Below are 18,688 nucleotides of genomic sequence, written 5' to 3' on the forward strand. Positions count from 1 at the left end.
CACATCACACAGCTTCTTTACCTTAATTTTCAAGAAAATATCCCACGTTTTATATTCTATGGGTCTCCCAGAGAAATCCTGCAAATTAGTTTCCCCCTATAAAGACTGAGAGAGCTCAGTACCTTGAGGCTGAACAGTACTAAAGAAAGTGAATTGGCAGTATATTGGAGCTGGGTTTCAGGAATAGAAGAACTGACTATAGGTAGAGCTTGAGGTTCTCCAAACCACCATATTCCATCTTCTCTAAGTGCATGTCATGCTGCAGTATTGAATTATTGCTCTTTTTTACTCCAACATCAGTTTTTTCACCATAAAATAGACCATTCTGTTTAAATGGCATATTCTACTGTATCTAAAAATGGAAATTTAGAGAAATATGCTATTTGAAGAATCATAAAATTGACATTAAAAAAAAAACTCATTTCTCCCTCCACAAGCACAAAATCTTCAAGATGATCATGGGGGAAAAAAATTATATCCCATAAATGAAACAGCATACTTATCTTTTATGGATGACAAAATTAAACAACTTATAAACCAGAAACGAATATTTCATGGAGACCTTCAGAAAGAAGCTATAACTTCCAATGTTAAATTTATTATGTTAAGAGATACCATAAATTGATGCTACCTTATCTCTAAAAGATCAAAAGCTGTCAGGCAGTTTCTACATCTACATTCCTCTGACATCACCTCAACTCTTAACAGCAAGAGAAGCTAGGTTGAGGTGGACTAGTCAGAAGAAAAGCCAGTGACTTCTGAGGTCTAACAAGAAGACCATCTAAAGCATGCCTGAAGAATTGTCCTAAGACAGACAGTGAAATAACATCAACATAGACAAACAGCTTTTCTAAATTATGCAATTATTTCTTTTGATTTTCTATACTCCAGCCATATTCCCAAGAAACTTAATCAAGTTTTCTGAACTCAGGTTCCCAGTAATTCCTACTCCTAATCCATATCCTTGCCTTCTAGAATAAAAATGAAAATTTTACAATAAGACTGATAATAAGAGCTGTGTATAATAGGGGCAATGGCCCAGTTCTCTTCTGCTCCTGACAGCCACAGAAGGAAACATGTGAAGCTGATCCACATCTCACCTGCAGGCTAGAGACAAGCCCAGCCTAACACAGCCAAGATCAGCAAAACGACTGATGACTTACAAGTGCATGAGTGTGAAAAATAAATATTTGTTGATATAAGCTACTGAGATTTTGGAGATTGCTTGTCATGTAGATTACTGCAGCAATATCTACTACACTACTATAAAAATCTTCATAATAAATAATAATCTCCATGCTTGGTAAGGAGATTATATGCTATTGGAGAATGGTGTACTTGTATCTTCTAAGATAGTTCTAAGAACAATTAAATAGGTCTCTAAGCAAAGAAAATAAGAAAAAAAACATTTAATAGAAATACAAAGAAATTGAGACATAAGGTGATTAATGCCCTTTACAACCATGGTATTCAAGCATTGTTACTGATCTTTGACTAGTTTGACTATTATTAAAGAAACACATTCATGTTTATTTGAAAAAGAGAAACAAAGAAACAAAAAAAGAAACACAAAGGAGAAACAAAAAAAATTTTTTTTTAAACTTTGTTTTCTTTACTGGCTGAATTATTTCTACCTCTAACTGATTGAACCATTTTCCTTCTTCTACTTTCATTAAATTTACTTTGAACTAAGATGAAAATTGTGTTTCTGAGGATCTGAGGAAAAACCATCATAGTTGTTTTTAACCTGAACTATGCTTAAGAATCACCTGGGAAGCTTTTTTGAAAATACAGAGGCCTGGGGTTCTCTCCCAGAAATCCTGATTTAATTGTTCTGGGTAGGGTAGAGGTACATTGTGATGCATCTTCTCAGGTGATTCTAATAGGTAGCTAGAGCTAAAAACCACCATCCTTTAAGGAGATAAGAGATGCTCCCCTAAAAAATGTTAATAAAAATATCCTTACAATAAGAGATAACATTTTAGGGGGCACCTGGGTGGCTCAGTGGGTTAAAGCCTCTGCCTTCAGCTCAGGTCATGATCCCAGGCTCCTGGGATCGAGTCCCACATCGGGCTCTCTGCTCAGCAGGGAGCCTGCTTCCTCCTCTCTCTCTGCCTGCCTCTGCCTACTTGTGATCTCAGTCTGTCAAATAAATAAATAAAATCTTTTAAATTAAAAAAAAAGAGAGATAACATTTTAAAGAATGATTTAAAACAACAACAACAAAAGTTCAGAAAAGCGTCTTGGCTAATAAAATGAAAAGTTGACTATGCCACCTTTTCAATTAACACCTTTGAAGTAAACACTAGCTGAGTGATTAACACATCTCACCCATTCTAACTAAGAGAAAGTGATCTTGACAGCTGGAAAGGCAGTATCTTTCATATTACTTATTCTTAATCACTGACTCAAGACATGAAATGGATTTTCTTTATTTGAAAAGTCTTTATAACTGAGTTCCTAATTATCAGTGAACTACATGAAACCACGGGATTTCAAGGGTTGCTTTGCATATGTAGCACATTTTCTGGCTTTTGGAATATGAATAGGTCATTGTTTTTCCATGTTCAAAATATTTATCACCTACTATAAGCTCAGAACCACAATGATATTTTTGGTCCACCCATTTTAAAAATGTTCCAATGAGCTCAGTTAACAACACGTTCTTGCCAAATGAGATTTGCCATATAATCTAAGCACACTTGTCATCAGTGTTCCAAGACATTGAAAGAAGAGAAACACATATAATGCTACATATTTACTGATAATAATTTAGGAGACTTAGAGCTGGAAGGTGTGATTTGCAGGTTGAAAATTAAGTGCCAAGCTTACTTCAGAAACCAGTTTTGTTCCCATACTTCTCACCTACCTCATTTCCTAAATTGAAGTAACCAAATTCTAAAGATTCTTTCTCAGAGCTGTCATTCATATACAACCTTACATTCCAACATGGTCTTTCTGTCACTGGTATCATTTAGTTCCCCCTCACCCCTATTACCTTCCAGTGCATTTTTCATACCACCTCCAGGGTTATCTTTATAAAACCTAAATATGTATTGGTTTCTTATATCAAACAGTTTCAATTCCAAAATTCATAGTTTTGAATATATGTTCATTTACAAACTGGGCCCAATCTTTCCCCATATAACCTCTTTCTGTCTCATGTACCCTACAGTTACCATACCATGGCAGCATCATGGTTGTTCAACACGTGCAGTATTACAGGGTCCTGTCCTCAGAAGGCCCCTTCACTTGGTTTAATACACTATTTTTGCCTTCTTGAAATTCTTAATAATTTTATCTTTGAACCCATGCTTTATAAGTCCAGCAGAACAATGGGGCATGCACATGAATAGAGGAGACACACATTGTATATGTCTGTACTTCTTTGCTACTGTATCCACACATAGCATTGTGATGACCCAATGAGCACAGAATTTCAGTGAACCCCAATGGGTGGGCGTTCAACAGGACTCAAAGCAATTATAAGGTATGTGTGTTATATCTAAAAATAAGTAAATAAGTTCACTGATAGTTTTGAGAGTGCACGCTTTGTGTTTGAAGAAGTTACTTTAAATGCAAAAAAGAAGGCAATGGTATTCTGAAAAACAGAAATGACCAAGAAATTCTATCATATCCTTTTTTATTTGTGTTATTTCCCTTTATTAAATGGTTATTTCTTAAATGTGATGATATAGGACGAAGGAAGAGACAGGAAAACCTATAGTTGTCTTTTACCTTTTTACCCAACAGTAAGATGAATGTTGACAGTGGTGGTAAAATGTACACATATCAAGATGTGAAAAAGAAACAGTTGGGTTAATTTTGTGTGGCATTTCCATTGTTATGATAAAAACAAAATACATATACATGTTCTTGTTCTTTGTTCTTGAAAAAATTGTGTAAAATTTTGGTGATTTCACTAGTGAAATGCTGTTATGTTTGCATTTAAAGCTGGGATTGCTCAATATAAATATGAATAGAAAAGTTTGTGGTAATATTAAAATTTTCATTTTTCTTCACTTAGGACAACAGTAAAAGCCAAATTAAAAAAAAAAAAAAAAAAAACAACCATGACAAGTCAAGAGAGAGACTGGAAGAAACTTTTTAAAATTTCCCAAGCCTATAGGACAAAGTTGGGCATTTCTTTCCCCCTATAAACTATGAAGCCTTCAAAAGGAAGGTCTGGGACTATCATGATATATACCACAAAAGTAGGCATTCAATTTAAAAAATACATGTTGAATAAAATGGTTGTCAAGCAAGCTAAGTAGAAAGGGGCTTTATATGCTAACATTTGCCCTAGAATCCTACACTCACCTAGAGTTGGCAGTGCTTTTGTCACTTGGGCTCACACCAGTTGTCTAATGACAGTACTTGTCATTTAAAACAGTTTTCTGCTTACTGAGTCAAGACCCCTTTATATTTTCTTTTGGAGATGAGAGTATGACTGGTATAGCCAAAGGTGATCTTATTTCCAGCCATTAAACAATATTAATTTCATGGGCTACAGAGAGAAGCAGCTTATGCAAATGAATATGATTTCACCAGCACACAGTTTATTAATATGAATAAGTTAGCAATTCATGATCCACAGCCTTCCCCAATAAGTATGATTCAGAAGGTCAAGGTTATTTTTTTCCTGAAAAGAGATTCATATTAATATGCAGATAACTTCTCAGAGGTAGGCTCAGGACCACTCACATTCTAAATAGCTACTTCTACTGTATGAAGTCAGTGAACTGCAGAGCAAATATGGAAAGAAAATCTGTCTCCGTGTAATCCTACAGAATTCTGTAATCCCACAGAATTCAGAATGAATGCAAGGAAACCACCTGCTAAACTTGATCTGACACTCTAACCTATTCAGAAACATGCCAGATATATCTACTTCAATATATAACACTTCTGAGAATGGAAATGCAATTTTTCACAATGAAAGATGTTGATGATATTTCTTGTGCTCATGAGAAGCCTTAATAGTTTCCATGCATCAATGGTACTCATAGGTTATAGATCTTTTATGTTAATATCTGGACAGTATATAATATGAAATATATTCATGAAAAACAAAATGAAAGATCACTTAGCCAAAATAGGCATTTATCATGTTTGAGATACAGTCATCCTTCTTTGTTAAAAGCCATTTTTCCTAGAAAGAATACTGTTAACTTGGTGTCCCTGAAATGTCATTTTGTGTTGATTCAATAAAGCTGGGGTGGGGCAGATTGCCTATGCTCTAATCTGGTATCCCTTGAAATTAAACTGTAAAGTTTTAGGTATTTGTTAAGGTACGTTTTGAAACCACATAATGTATTTAATTGAGAAATGCCTGAGAATGTAGACACAGATCTACCTTTTGATCCCAGCTTAGTAGCATAATATTATGAAAAATCAAGATGATCAACCTAGAACCCAAATATTAAGGTAGGAATTCTCAAAACTGGAAGGAAGAAAAGTATAGATTATTTAGTCCATCTTCTTAGTCATGCTAGAACTCTCTCTCTAGCCAGCATAAAGAGTATGAAACCAAATAAGGAAATGTAAATAAACAGACAATTAATAAATTGAGTCCTGCCAATTCTCCTTTCAAGATTTTTTCTGTTTAACTTCTTTCCATATCAGCTTCCAAAAACATAATGAATATCAACATTGAATCACATCTAGATTCTTTAAAAATTCCCTCAACAAACATGCCTCCAGACAGCCTTCTTCCAGTTTTGCACATTATAACCAAAGTATTATTTTAATGCAATTATGATCAATTGCCTGCAAAGCTTAAATATCTGCAACGATTTTCCATTGTTATTGAAGTTTCAAACCTTAAATGTGGATTCCTTTCTCACATTGAGATCCTTCATCCATTTTGAGTCTATTTTCATGTGTGGTGTAAGGAAATGATCCAATTTCATTTTTCTGCATGTGGCTGTCCAATTTTCCCAACACCATTTATTGAAGAGGCTGTCTTTTTTCCATTGGACATTCTTTCCTGCTTTGTCGAAGATGAGTTGCCCATAGAGTTGAGGGTCTATTTCTGGGCTCTCTATTCTGTTCCATTGATCTGTCTGTTTTTCTGCCAGTACCATGCTGTCTTGATGATGACAGCTTTGTAATAGAGCTTGAAGTCCGGAATTGTGATGCCACCAACTTTGGTTTTCTTTTTCAATATTCCTTTGGCTATTCGAGGTCTTTTCTGGTTCCATATAAATTTTAGGATTATTTGTTCCATTTCTTTGAAGAAAATGGATGGTACTTTGATAGGAATTGCATTAAATGTGTAGATTGCTTTAGGTAGCATAGACATTTTCACAATATTTATTCTTCCAATCCAGGAGCATGGAACATTTTTCCATTTCTTTGTGTCTTCCTCAATTTCTTTCATGAGTACTTTATAGTTTTCTGTGTATAGATTCTTAGTCTCTTTGGTTAGGTTTATTCCTAGGTATCTTATAGTTTTGGGTGCAATTGTAAATGGGATGGAATCCTTAATTTCTCTTTCTTCTGTCTTGTTGTTGGTGTAGAGAAATGCAACTGATTTCTGTGCATTGCTTTTATATCCTGACACTTTACTGAATTCCTGTACAAGTTCTAGCAGTTTTGGAGTGGAGTCTTTTGGGTTTTCCACATATACTATCATATCATCTGCAAAGAGTGATAGTTTGACTTCTTCTTTGCCGATTCGGATGCCTTTAATTTCCTTTTGTTGTCTGATTGCTGAGGCTAGGACTTCTAGTACTATGTTGAATAGCAGTGGTGATAACGGACATCCCTGCCGTGTTCCTGACCTTAGCGGAAAAGCTTTCAGTTTTTCTCCATTGAGAATGATATTTGCGGTGGGTTTTTCATAGATGGCTTTGATAATATTGAGGTATGTACCCTCTATCCCTACACTTTGAAGAGTTTTGATCAGGAAGGGATGCTGTACTTTGTCAAATGCTTTTTCAGCATCTATGGAGAGTATCATATGGTTCTTGTTCTTTCTTTTATTAATGTGTTGTATCACATTGATTGATTTGCGGATGTTGAACCAGCCTTGCAGCCCTGGAATAAATCCCACTTGGTCGTGGTGAATAATCCTTTTAATGGACTGTTGAATCCTACTGGCTAGTATTTTGGCGAGAATTTTTGCATCTGTGTTCATCAAGGATATTGGTCTGTAGTTCTCTTTTTTGATGGGATCCTTGTCTGGTTTTGGGATCAAGGTGATGCTGGCCTCATAAAATGAGTTTGGAAGTTTTCCTTCTATTTCTATTTTTTGGAACAGTTTCAGGAGAATAGGAATTAGTTCTTCTTTAAATGTTTGGTAGAATTCCCCCGGGAAGCCGTCTGGCCCGGGGCTTTTGTTTGTTTGGAGATTTTTGATGACTGTTTCAATCTCCTTACTGGTTATGGGTCTGTTCAGGCTTTCTATTTCTTCCTGGTTCAGTTGTGGTAGTTTATATGTCTCTAGGAATGCATCCATTTCTTCCAGATTGTCAAATTTGTTGGCGTAGAGTTGCTCATAGTATGTTCTTATAATTGTCTGTATTTCTTTGGTGTTCGTTGTGATCTCTCCTCTTTCATTCATGATTTTATTTATTTGGGTCCTTTCTCTTTTCTTTTGATAAGTCTGGCCAGGGGTTTATCAATCTTATTAATTCTTTCAAAGAACCAGCTCCTAGTTTCGTTGATTTGTTCTATTGTTTTTTTGGTTTCTATTTCATTGATTTCTGCTCTGATCTTTATGATTTCTCTTCTCCTGCTGGGTTTAGGGTTTCTTTCTTGTTCTTTCTCCAGCTCCTTTAGGTGTAGGGTTAGGTTGTGTACCTGAGACCTTTCTTGTTTCTTGAGAAAGGCTTGTACCGCTATATATTTTCCTCTCGGGAGTGCCTTTGTTGTGTCCCACAGATTCTGAACCGTTGTGTTTTCATTATCATTTGTTTCCATGAATTTTTTCAATTCTTCTTTAATTTCCTGGTTGACCCATTCATTCTTTAGAAGGATGCTGTTTAGTCTCCATGTATTTGGGTTCTTTCCAAATTTCCTCTTGTGATTGAGTTCTAGCTTCAGAGCATTGTGGTCTGAAAATATGCAGGGAATGATCCCGATCTTTTGATACCGGTTGAGACCTGATTTAGGACCAAGAATGTGATCTATTCTGGAGAATGTTCCATGTGCACTAGAGAAGAATGTGTATTCTGTTGCTTTGGGATGAAATGTTCTGAATATATCTGTGATGTCCATCTGGTCCAGTGTGTCATTTAAGGCCTTGATTTCCTTGTTGATCTTTTGCTTGGATGATCTGTCCATTTCAGTGAGGGGAGTGTTAAAATCCCCTACTATTATTGTATTCTTGTCGATGTGTTTCTTTGATTTTGTTATTAATTGGTTTATATAGTTGGCTGCTCCCACGTTAGGGGCATAGATATTTAAAATTGTTAGATCTTCTTGTTGGACAGTTCCTTTGAGTATGATATAGTGTCCTTCCTCATCTCTTATTATAGTCTTTGGCTTAAAATCTAATTGATCTGCTATAAGGATTGCCACTCCTGCTTTCTTCTGATGTCCATTAGCATGGTAAATTCTTTTTCACCCCCTCACTTTAAACCTGGAGGTGTCTTCGGGTTTAAGATGAGTTTCTTGTAGGCAACATATAGATGGGTTTTGTTTTTTGATCCATTCTGATACCCTGTGTCTTTTGGTTGGGGCATTTAGCCCATTAACATTCAGGGTAAGTATTGAGAGATATGAATTTAGTGCCATTGTATTGCCTGTAAGGTGACTGTTATTGTATATTGTCTCTGTTTCTTTCTGTCTACTACTTTTAGGGTCTCTCTTTGCTTAGAGGACCCCTTTCAATATTTCCTGTAGAGCTGGTTTGGTATTTGCAAATTCTTTCAGTTTTTGTTTGTCCTGGAAGCTTTTAATCTCTCCTTCTATTTTCAATGATAGCCTAGCTGGATATAGTATTCTTGGCTGCATGTTTTTCTTATTTAGTACTCTGAATATATCATGCCAGCTCTTTCTGGCCTGCCAGGTCTCTGTGGATAAGTCTGCTGCCAATCTAATATTTTTACCATTGTACATTACAGACTTCTTTTCCCGGGCTGCTTTCAGGATCTTTTCTTTGTCACTAAGACTTGTAAATTTTACTATTAGGTGACGAGGTGTGGACCTATTCTTATTGATTTTGAGGGGGGTTCTCTGAACCTCCTGGATTTTGATGCTTATTCCCTTTGCCATATTGGGGAAATTCTCTCCAATAATTCTCTCCAACATACCTTCTGCTCCCCTCTCTGTTTCCTCTTCTTCTGGAATCCCAATTATTCTAATGTTGTTTCGTCTTATGGTGTCACTTATCTCTCGAATTCTCCCCTCGTGGTCCAGTAGCTGTTTGTCCCTCTTTTGCTCAGCTTCTTTATTCTCTGTCATTTGGTCTTCTATGTCGCTAATTCTTTCTTCTGCCTCATTTATCCTAGCAGTGAGAGCCTCCATTTTTGATTGCACCTCATTAATAGCTTTTTTGATTTCAACTTGGTTCGATTTTAGTTCTTTTATTTCTCCAGAAAGGGCTTTTATATCTCCCGAGAGGGTTGCTTTAATATCTTCCATGCCTTTTCCAAGCCCGGCTAGAACCTTGAGAATCATCATTCTGAACTCTAGATCTGACATATTACCAATGTCTGTATTGATTAGGTGCCTAGCCTTTGGTACTGCTTCTTGTTCTTTTTTTTGTTGTGAATTTTTCCGCCTTGTCATTTTGTCCAGATAAGAGTATATGAAGGAGCAAGTAAAATACTAAAAGGGTGGCAACAACCCCAGGAAAATATGCTTTAGTCAAATCAGAAGAGATCCCAAATCATGAGGGGGGAGAAAGGGGATAAAAAGGGGTTCAGAAAGAAAAAAGAAAAAAAAAAGAAACTATTAAAAAAAGAAAGCCGATAAAGAAAAAATATAAAAAGAGGAAAAAAATATATATATATTAGATAAACTATTTAAAAAACGTTAAAAAAGAAAACGGTAAACGTTAAAATAATTTAGCAGAAGAAGAGAAAAAGAAAAAAAAATTAAATTAACTGCAATGCTAAAAAATCATGGGGAGAAAGCCATGAGTTCCGAGCTTTGCTTTCTTCTCCTCTGGAATTCTGCCGCTCTCCTTGGTATTGAAACTGCAGTCCTTGGTAGGTGAACTTGGTCCTGGCTGGGTTTCCCGTTGATCTTCTGGGGGAGGGGCCTGTTGTAGTGATTCTCAAGCGTCTTTGCCCCAGGCAGAGTTGCACCGCCCTTACCCGGCCTGGGCTGAGTAATCCGCTCGGGTTTGCTGGGTTTGCTTTCGGAGCTTTTGTTCCCTGAGCGCTTTCCGTAGAGTTCCAGAAGACGGGAATGAAGATGGCGGCCTCCCGGTCTCCGGCCCGGAGGAGCCGAGAGCCCGGGGCCCCACTCCTCAGTGCGCCCTCAGTGAACAGCGCCCAATGACTCCTGTCACCCTGGCCTCCGGCCGCACTCCGAGCTGACCGAGCCTGCGACCGGTTCAAGGCAACCCCGAGCTGAGAGTCACTCCTCGGCTCTGTCTCTGTACCCGGCTTCTCCACTCTAATACCGGTAAGCTCTGCGACACTCAGACACCCCCGATCCTTCTGCGACCCTGCGGGACCTGAGGCCGCGCTGACCCCGCCCGGGCTTCACCCCAGTTAAGCCTCTGGAGCGATGTCCCTCAGCGGAACAGACTTTTAAAAGTCCTGATTTTGTGCTCCGTTGCTCCGCCGCTCGCCGGGAGCCAGCCCCGCCCCCCGCGGTCTATCTTCCCGTCGCTTTGGATTCACTTCTCCGCCAGTCCTACCTTTCAGATAGTGGTTGATTTTCTGTTTCTAGAATTGCTGTTCTTCTTCTCTTCAATCTCCCGTTGGATTTGTAGGTGTTTGCAATCTTTAGATAAGCTATTTAGCTGATCTCCCGCTACCCGAAGTAGTCTCAGCCTGCTACTTCTCCGCCATCTTGACTCCTCCAAGATGTCACATTTTTATCTATGTGACTTGGGTGTGGTTGCTTCATTTCCTTAGCCCACCTTTTAAACAATTTCATTTTGTAATAGTAACATGGGAATCATGTCATTGGCCACCAGAGCTCAGTTGTCAGTGTGTAAGTGGTTGCCAAAGCTACGGATTTTAATGAAATCAGCACAGAAATATACATGGCAGAGACGTGAAAACTAAACATTTAGTTATCCCCTTCGATTGATCCTCTCCTCTTATTTTTCCTCTGTTATGACTACAAAGAGACATATATCTATATATCTATATATTTAAGTATTTATCTGTATGTTATTCTTAGAGTTTTATTCTTCCGTATGCTCTATATTCCCAGTCAGTCATCAAGCCTGCCATCAGTACACATAGCTTCCACTCCCTTCATAAACCAATGATTCTAAAACATTTTCCTACAATCTCTGCCAAACCTGAATATTCACCTGCTTACCAAACATCTCTGTCCAGACATTACATGACCACCCCAACCCAGTATGTCCTCAACTGTATTTTTTACCTTTTTTTCAGATGTGACTAGATATGGTAAAATATTAATATTTGTTAGCAGTTTGTATAAATTTATAAAATGAAGTCTCTCTATAATATTTAGCACTAAGTGCTCCTTTGGCTATGTGTACTGATAAGGAAATGAGAAGGCAGAAGCAGGACAAGCACTTTGCCCTAAGGGACAGAAGTTGATAAAAAGTCAAAACATAGTATTTACTCTAAAATACTAATTGAAAAAATACCAACACTCCCTCTGAACTAAATTTAGAAAAGGCTATATTTAAAAAGCCTAAAAGCATTCCCTAAATGAATCCATTTTTAATGTAATTTCAAAAGCTCATGTTATTCTTAAATAGTGTGCAAATGGAAGCTTCAAGTTTCTTTATTGATGAATTCAAAATATGCAAAAGGAGAAAGAGAGAAAAAGAAAGAAGAAGGAAGGAAGGATGGATGGATGGAAGGAAGGAGAAATAAATAAATAAGGAGGAAGGGAGAAAGAGAAAGAGATGAAGGGAGAAAGAGTGAGAAAGAAAGGGGGGGAAGGTAAGGAGGGAGGGGGAGGGAAGGAAGAAACTTCACTTTTCAAAAAAGGATATGAAACTCTATGACAATAGCATTGACTTTCAAATATTCCATCTTCTCAAGTGTTTGCATTTCTCTGAGCTGTTCAAATGATGTAGCTGTGTATGTGCAAATGTGTTTATTCATTGTTTCTCCATTTTAAAAAATCTAATCTTATATATAGCATCTGTGTATTTTTCATGCTGTGTAACTTTTACAGAGCTCATACAATGTAATTATTACAGCCAGTGCAAGTTGGCTTCTACATGGAATAATTCAGACACTCAATACATGCTTGTCAAGTGACTGAAGTACTCCATTTTAACTGCTCTCCCTAAGTGATCAGCTGACCCGTTACAGAACAATCCATTGATGTCTTTTTATTCCTTAATATTCATCTTTATTTTTATCCACTATTTTCCTAGCCTCCTGGCTACAGATGTATCCAGACAGAGATCTCATACTTTGTCCACATCCCTGGTTTATGTTTTTTCTCCTGCCTGGAATGTCTACTGAACCACATCCCTGCCACATTGCCTGGTAGAAAACTAATGGATCATCAAAGTGTCACTCCAAACACAGTTACGTAACTGAAACCCTCCCTCTTCATTTTATTTGATGATATCTTCTCCCTCCTCCAAACACATATTTGCATCTTTCATACCATACTTTTATTTTTACCTTCCATTCTAATTTTTTAAGCTTATCATTCCTTCTAGAATACAAACTCCTTAAAGACTAGATCCATATCTGAGTCACTTTTGTCTTACACACCTTGTGCAATGCTTTAACACATAACTATTTTTTAAAGATTTTATAAGATTTTATAAAAAAGATTTTTTAAAGATTTTATAAGATTTTATAAAAAAGATTTTTTTTATAAGATATGACAGACAGAGACCACAAGTAGGCAGAGAGGCAGGCAGAGAGAGAGAGGGAAGCAGGCTCCCTGCTAAGCAGAGAGCCCGATCTGGGGCTCAATCCCAGGACCCTGAGATCATGACCTGAGCTGAAGATAGAGGCTTTAACCCACTGAGCCACCCAGGCACCCCATAAATATGTTTTTTAAAGTAATTCTTTCTATTCATTAAGAGAATCTCTTGAATTCATTAAGTCAGAAAATACAAAAGGCAAACACAAACCTCTCTAAACTGTAGTTCACTGGGACTATTTATATGAGAGCATATAATTCCTATGTACCTGAGAATGTTAGTAAAATACAAGTCAAAGGAATAACTTGTGTGCATGAAATACAGCCTGAATCTTAAATATTTTAATGTATAACTATTAATAATGTCTTAACAATAACAAATTATGTGGGTTCAATAAATTTATAGGGAGAGTTAACTTTTAATAAATTAGTAATAACTTATTAATACATTATTCATTGCTCAATTGTAATTCAATAAATTTTCATAAAATTTAACATTTACAAAGCATTTTTATATCAATTATAACACTTAATCTTCACCTTAAAACCAGAAAAAAACATGTTAAATACACCAGATTTTTCAGAAGAAAAACCTGAAACTTGGTGAGTCAATTAAGATGTTCCACGGTCACACAGTAAAAAAGTGGGAAAGACAGGGTCTAGTTTTTAGCGTCCTAGCTCTAGTAAATAAAACAGACTTAATCCCCACTTACTGCCTGATGAGGCACTGAAAATCTGTAAACAAAAACATATGGACAACAAATGAAAATAGTGGTTTTTTGATGGAGAATGATGATGAGCAGAGAGTAGAACTTTTTGACATAAAGTGACCAGGGAAGACAGAAAAGGTTACTTTTAAGCTAAGGCCTGAAGAATGAGAAAGAGCCAGACATTAAAAGAAACAAACAAAACCACAGGAAGGGCATAAGGGCATAGAAACAGGCTTGTGCAAAGACCTTAAGAACTTTCAGAATTTTTACCATGGCATAAAATATCTTTCATGAAGTGGCTTCCAAGTACTGATTATATGCCAACTGCTCTTTATCCCTTCTACCCTTCACACTCAAAGAAAACACCCTGAACATTTCCTGAACTGCATATTCTTTTTTACTTTCGCGTATGTCATTTTTCCTGAAATACCCTTTCCTGGCATTTCTGCACAGAAGAAAAATATATTTATTTCGGAAAATTATTCTCAGGTACCATTAATTCTCTCTTAGATTCTCTATCTTCCCTCACTTCAGTCTAGCTAAATGTGTCTCTCCCATATATTTTAAAATTCACTATCATTTTTAACTGTTTTAATGAGGAATGATTTAAGTGAAATAACATCACCAGTTTGAAGTATACAATTCAGTGACTTTTAGTATATTTACAGAGCTATGCAAGCATCATCACAATCTAATTTTAGAACATTTCCATCACCCAAGAAAGAAATGCATGCCCCTTTACAGTCCTTCCGCATTCCCATCTTCAACCTTGGGCAACCATAAATCTACCATCTCCATAAAATTTACCTTTTCAGGGTATTTTATTTAAATGGAACCAGACAATATGTGTTCTTTACGTCTGGCTTCTTTCATTTAGAATAATTTCCTTTCTTGAGATTCATCTGAGTTGCAGCATTTTTCAATACCTCATTCTTTTAATTAATGAAGAGTTTTCCATTGCATGAATACACCAGGTTTTGTTTATCCATACACCAGTTGATGAACACTTAGCCCAATCCAGCCTTTGTCTATTATGAATGATGCTGCTATGAACATTCACATGCAATTCTTTGCGAGGGCATATGTTCTCACTTCCCCTTGGTCGATATCGGTATTGTTGAGTCATGTGGTATCCCACCTTTCTTTACTTCTATGCCTTCCACACATTCTATTGCTATGATTGATTTGTTTTTACAGATCTATCTCCCCCTATTGGGCTATGAGGGTCATTACAACAGGCATCATGACTCAATTTTTTTAGCCTCAACAATAGCAGTTACATGTACACAATAGAAACTCTTAAATTTGCTAAACTCTGATTCCCAAATGGAGGGAGTTTGGGAGGTATTCAAGATGGAGGCATTCATGCCTACAGCTGCTGAGTGCTCCCACTGAGACTCACAAATGAGCCCCTCCCCAGGAATTACCCTTTGCCAAGAAGCTGGTTTGCACAATGGTATTCGCTCTCCCTAGGGGGCAGCTTGGATCCAATGACTGATCTATGTGAGGCTACAAAGACCTGATTTCTTGCCTCCACAGGACATGTCCTAAGGACATTCTAGCTCCATAACATTCTGGGTAACAGGCTAAGACCACTATTCAAATCCTCTTTCTGCCAAAGCCCATTCTCCCTATCCTATCCCAACTTGTGCAGTTGCTGAGAGCACTCCCCAATAAACCTTCTGCAAACAAATATCAGTCTAAGAATCTGTTCCCTGGGAGACCTGATAGCCCACCTTATGTGATGAATTCAAACAAGGAAGTTGGCTGTGAAGAAGACAATAATCTTTGGGCTAGGGCCTCAGTTGGTTAGGCATCTGCCTTCACTTTTGGTCATGATTGCAGATCAAGCCCCACAATGGGGTCCCTGCTCAGCAAGAGCCACTGTCTCCTTTCCCTGTACTACTCTCCTTGCTTGTTCTCTCTCTCTCTCTCTTTCTCTAATAAATAAACAAAATCTTTTAAAAAATGAAGATAATCTTCAATAGCCCTTCCTTCCTCATAGGCAATTAGTCTAGTCAGTTATTTGTGATATAGCTGTAACCTAGATACAATCTAGGTTCCACCTGACCATTGAGAATGAGATAAGATCAATTTAAATCCATCTTCATTCCATCCCTCTTGAACATCAAAAGTTCTGATAGTTTTGTAAATTATTGAGGAATGGAATAGTAATGTTCACAGGCTTTCACTGTCCATTTGATTAATTTGTATACTTTACTGTCCTGCCTAGTATCTTTATTCTGAATTGTATCACTCTACACAAAATTTTCCTCAGGTGTTAGAAAAACCACACTCATTGATAAGTAGACGTTGTTAAATATCTGAGGACATCAAGAAACAGCTGACATTTTAATAAAGCAAATATTTTCAATTGGGTGTTGGATTTTCCTGGCCTTACATTTTCCTTTGGCCTTCATATCAGGATACTTTTTCCATGGCCATTTCATTCCAGGGAGTGTGGCAGGATTGTGCCATTTTACTGGCATTTGTTTTCCACCTCTTGTTATTGGCTACCACTCATTTCTCTTCTTTCTTCTTTTACCCCTCTATCAGGACCATATCCCTCCCATTTTCTTATATAAGCAATAAGTATCTCTTTATACCTACTGTCTTTATATTCATACACTCAGTCTCTTTTGTATCCCAAACAGCTTTCATGATCTTCCCTAAACAAAGAGGGCTATCTTCTAATCTTCTAAAAGGAATTCTAGTGCCAGCCATTAAGAAAATGTATTTTCCATCTTTACTACATAGAGATACATTAATTCATTCTGGGAAAACATTAATACATTTATTATTTAATATTTCTGAATGAGGAATTAAAAACCTTTCTGTTCTATACTTTTGGTACTATACTACATGCTACCTAAAAAGTCTTGTTACATTTTATATAAAAGTACTGTGTCAGGAGTCTGTAAGACCATTTTCAGACTTGATAATTCACTAAGAGGAATCATAAGACTCAGAAGATGGTTATACTCATGGTTATGGTTTATTACTGTGAAAGGATAAAGATCACCAAAGGAAGAAGACATAGGAGTTAAAGGCTGGGAAAAGCTAGGCACAAGCTTCTGAGTGTTTCCTCCCAAGTAGTCACACCAGGATGCACTTAATTCTCCCAGCAGTTATGCATGACCATACATGTAAAACAGTGCCAACCATGGAAGCTGACCTTACCCTTGAATCCAGAATTTTTACTGGGGTTTAGTTAGCCACTTAAACATGCAGCACCTGCTTGACTAGCTCAGCTACTCATATTACAGACCTCCCAAAGCAAAAACAGGTGTTCACCATTAATCACTTTGTTAAATAATCTCTCTGGTCAAACTGTCACAGCATGTCCCAAAACCTCAAGCATATAAAAACACTTATCAGACAGACATTTTAAAGGTTCAGAGCCCAGCTCCCATGGGCTAGCTAAGACCCAATCCTGGGAAACAGCCTTTTGGGGGGAATTTGCAGAATTTGAGCAACCCAGGCCAACTAATACTTTCCTACACAGGTGCTATGGTGACTGAAGTGTCTAATTTCAAGCCTCAAGTTTCTAAAATTCTGTTCATTTCATTTCATTCCTTCAACCAGGCATTATGATAGGACAAGTATCTCAGACATGCATCAGAAGTCATCATATGGCATGTGTCAGTATCAACCAAAGTCCTCCAAAGAAAACTCCAAATCCAGAAACTTACTAGCCACATATCTGTTAAAAGTTGGTGATAAACACACATTCTGCAGCTTTCCTGAAGGGAGTGCAGAACTACACTTTCCTGAGCAAAGAGATTAGATAGGATCCCAGCTGGTCCTACTGTGTATCTACCAGAGTCTTCTCCATCTAGTCCTGTTCATTGTTTTGTCTTTTTGTGTCCATCACGGTAAATGTTATCAGCATGAGTGAAAATGCCAAAGTTTTAAAGGGTGGGGAAGAGTAAGGAGGTAAATCAACACTCTTTTCACAGACATTGTCCTTTATACTAGAACACTGAGAAATAAGGTCAGTACTCCCTTTATAGGCCACAGAATTTGCTAGGACTGTAACTTGGGAATCTGTCTATATTCAGTGCTCTTTGTACAAAGGAGATTAATAAAACCGAGACCTAGAAATGTAGGGCAGAGACAAAAGCAAGCAGCAAGTGCTTCCTGGTGGTGCCACTAATAGACCTACTATTCTTACAAGGCTTTGTTTGCTGGAATCTGTCCTTGCCCTGTCCCTTCCCTTGCTACCCTCCCTCCTTCTTTCCCTGAGTCCCCCTCTTTCCTCCTTTTTGTCCCCTTCCACACTCTTTCTTTATCCTTTACTTTCATCTTAGAAAATATTTACTGAACTCTATTATGTTTAAAGAACTGTACTATGTATGCCCTAAGACTCTGATAACAAATGAGGTCAACATAGCCACTGCCATTATGAAACTTACTTTCTAGCAGCAATGAGTCTTCTAAACCACAAAGGCTTCAATGGACAGCTGTTCTTTACATCCAAACACCTACTTTACCCTCAGGCTTATCTCTGGTCACTCACCATCACCTTCTAAGTGCTTAGCACCTCAAGCCAAACTAAGCAAGAGTACTGACTTGCAAAGCCTCACACATGCAATTTCTTGCTCTGAGCTTTCCATGTTTTGCTTTCTCTCTTTCAATACCCTTTACACCTAGACCCTTGCATTTGACCTAGTTTGTTCTATAAATCCTTCTGGTTTCCTCTTAGCACTGACTCAGGAAACCCTTCTCTGTCTCCTAAGATCAATGCTACTTCTGAAATGCATCCATGTTGACATGTGGAAGCCATAGGCATTGCAGCTATCATTTCAGGCTCCATGCATGAGCCACACAGGGAAACCTTTCCTCTGACACATCAGATACACCAACAGGAAACCATTCCTTTAAATTCTTCTAATTGTAGTATACACTTGAGTGATTTCTACACCAAACAACTACTCTCTCAGGAATTAGGAGAATATAAAATAAACAAAGAACCA

The sequence above is a fragment of the Lutra lutra genome, chromosome 4, assembly GCF_902655055.1.
Source record: "Lutra lutra chromosome 4, mLutLut1.2, whole genome shotgun sequence".
Lineage (NCBI taxonomy): Eukaryota > Metazoa > Chordata > Mammalia > Carnivora > Mustelidae > Lutra > Lutra lutra.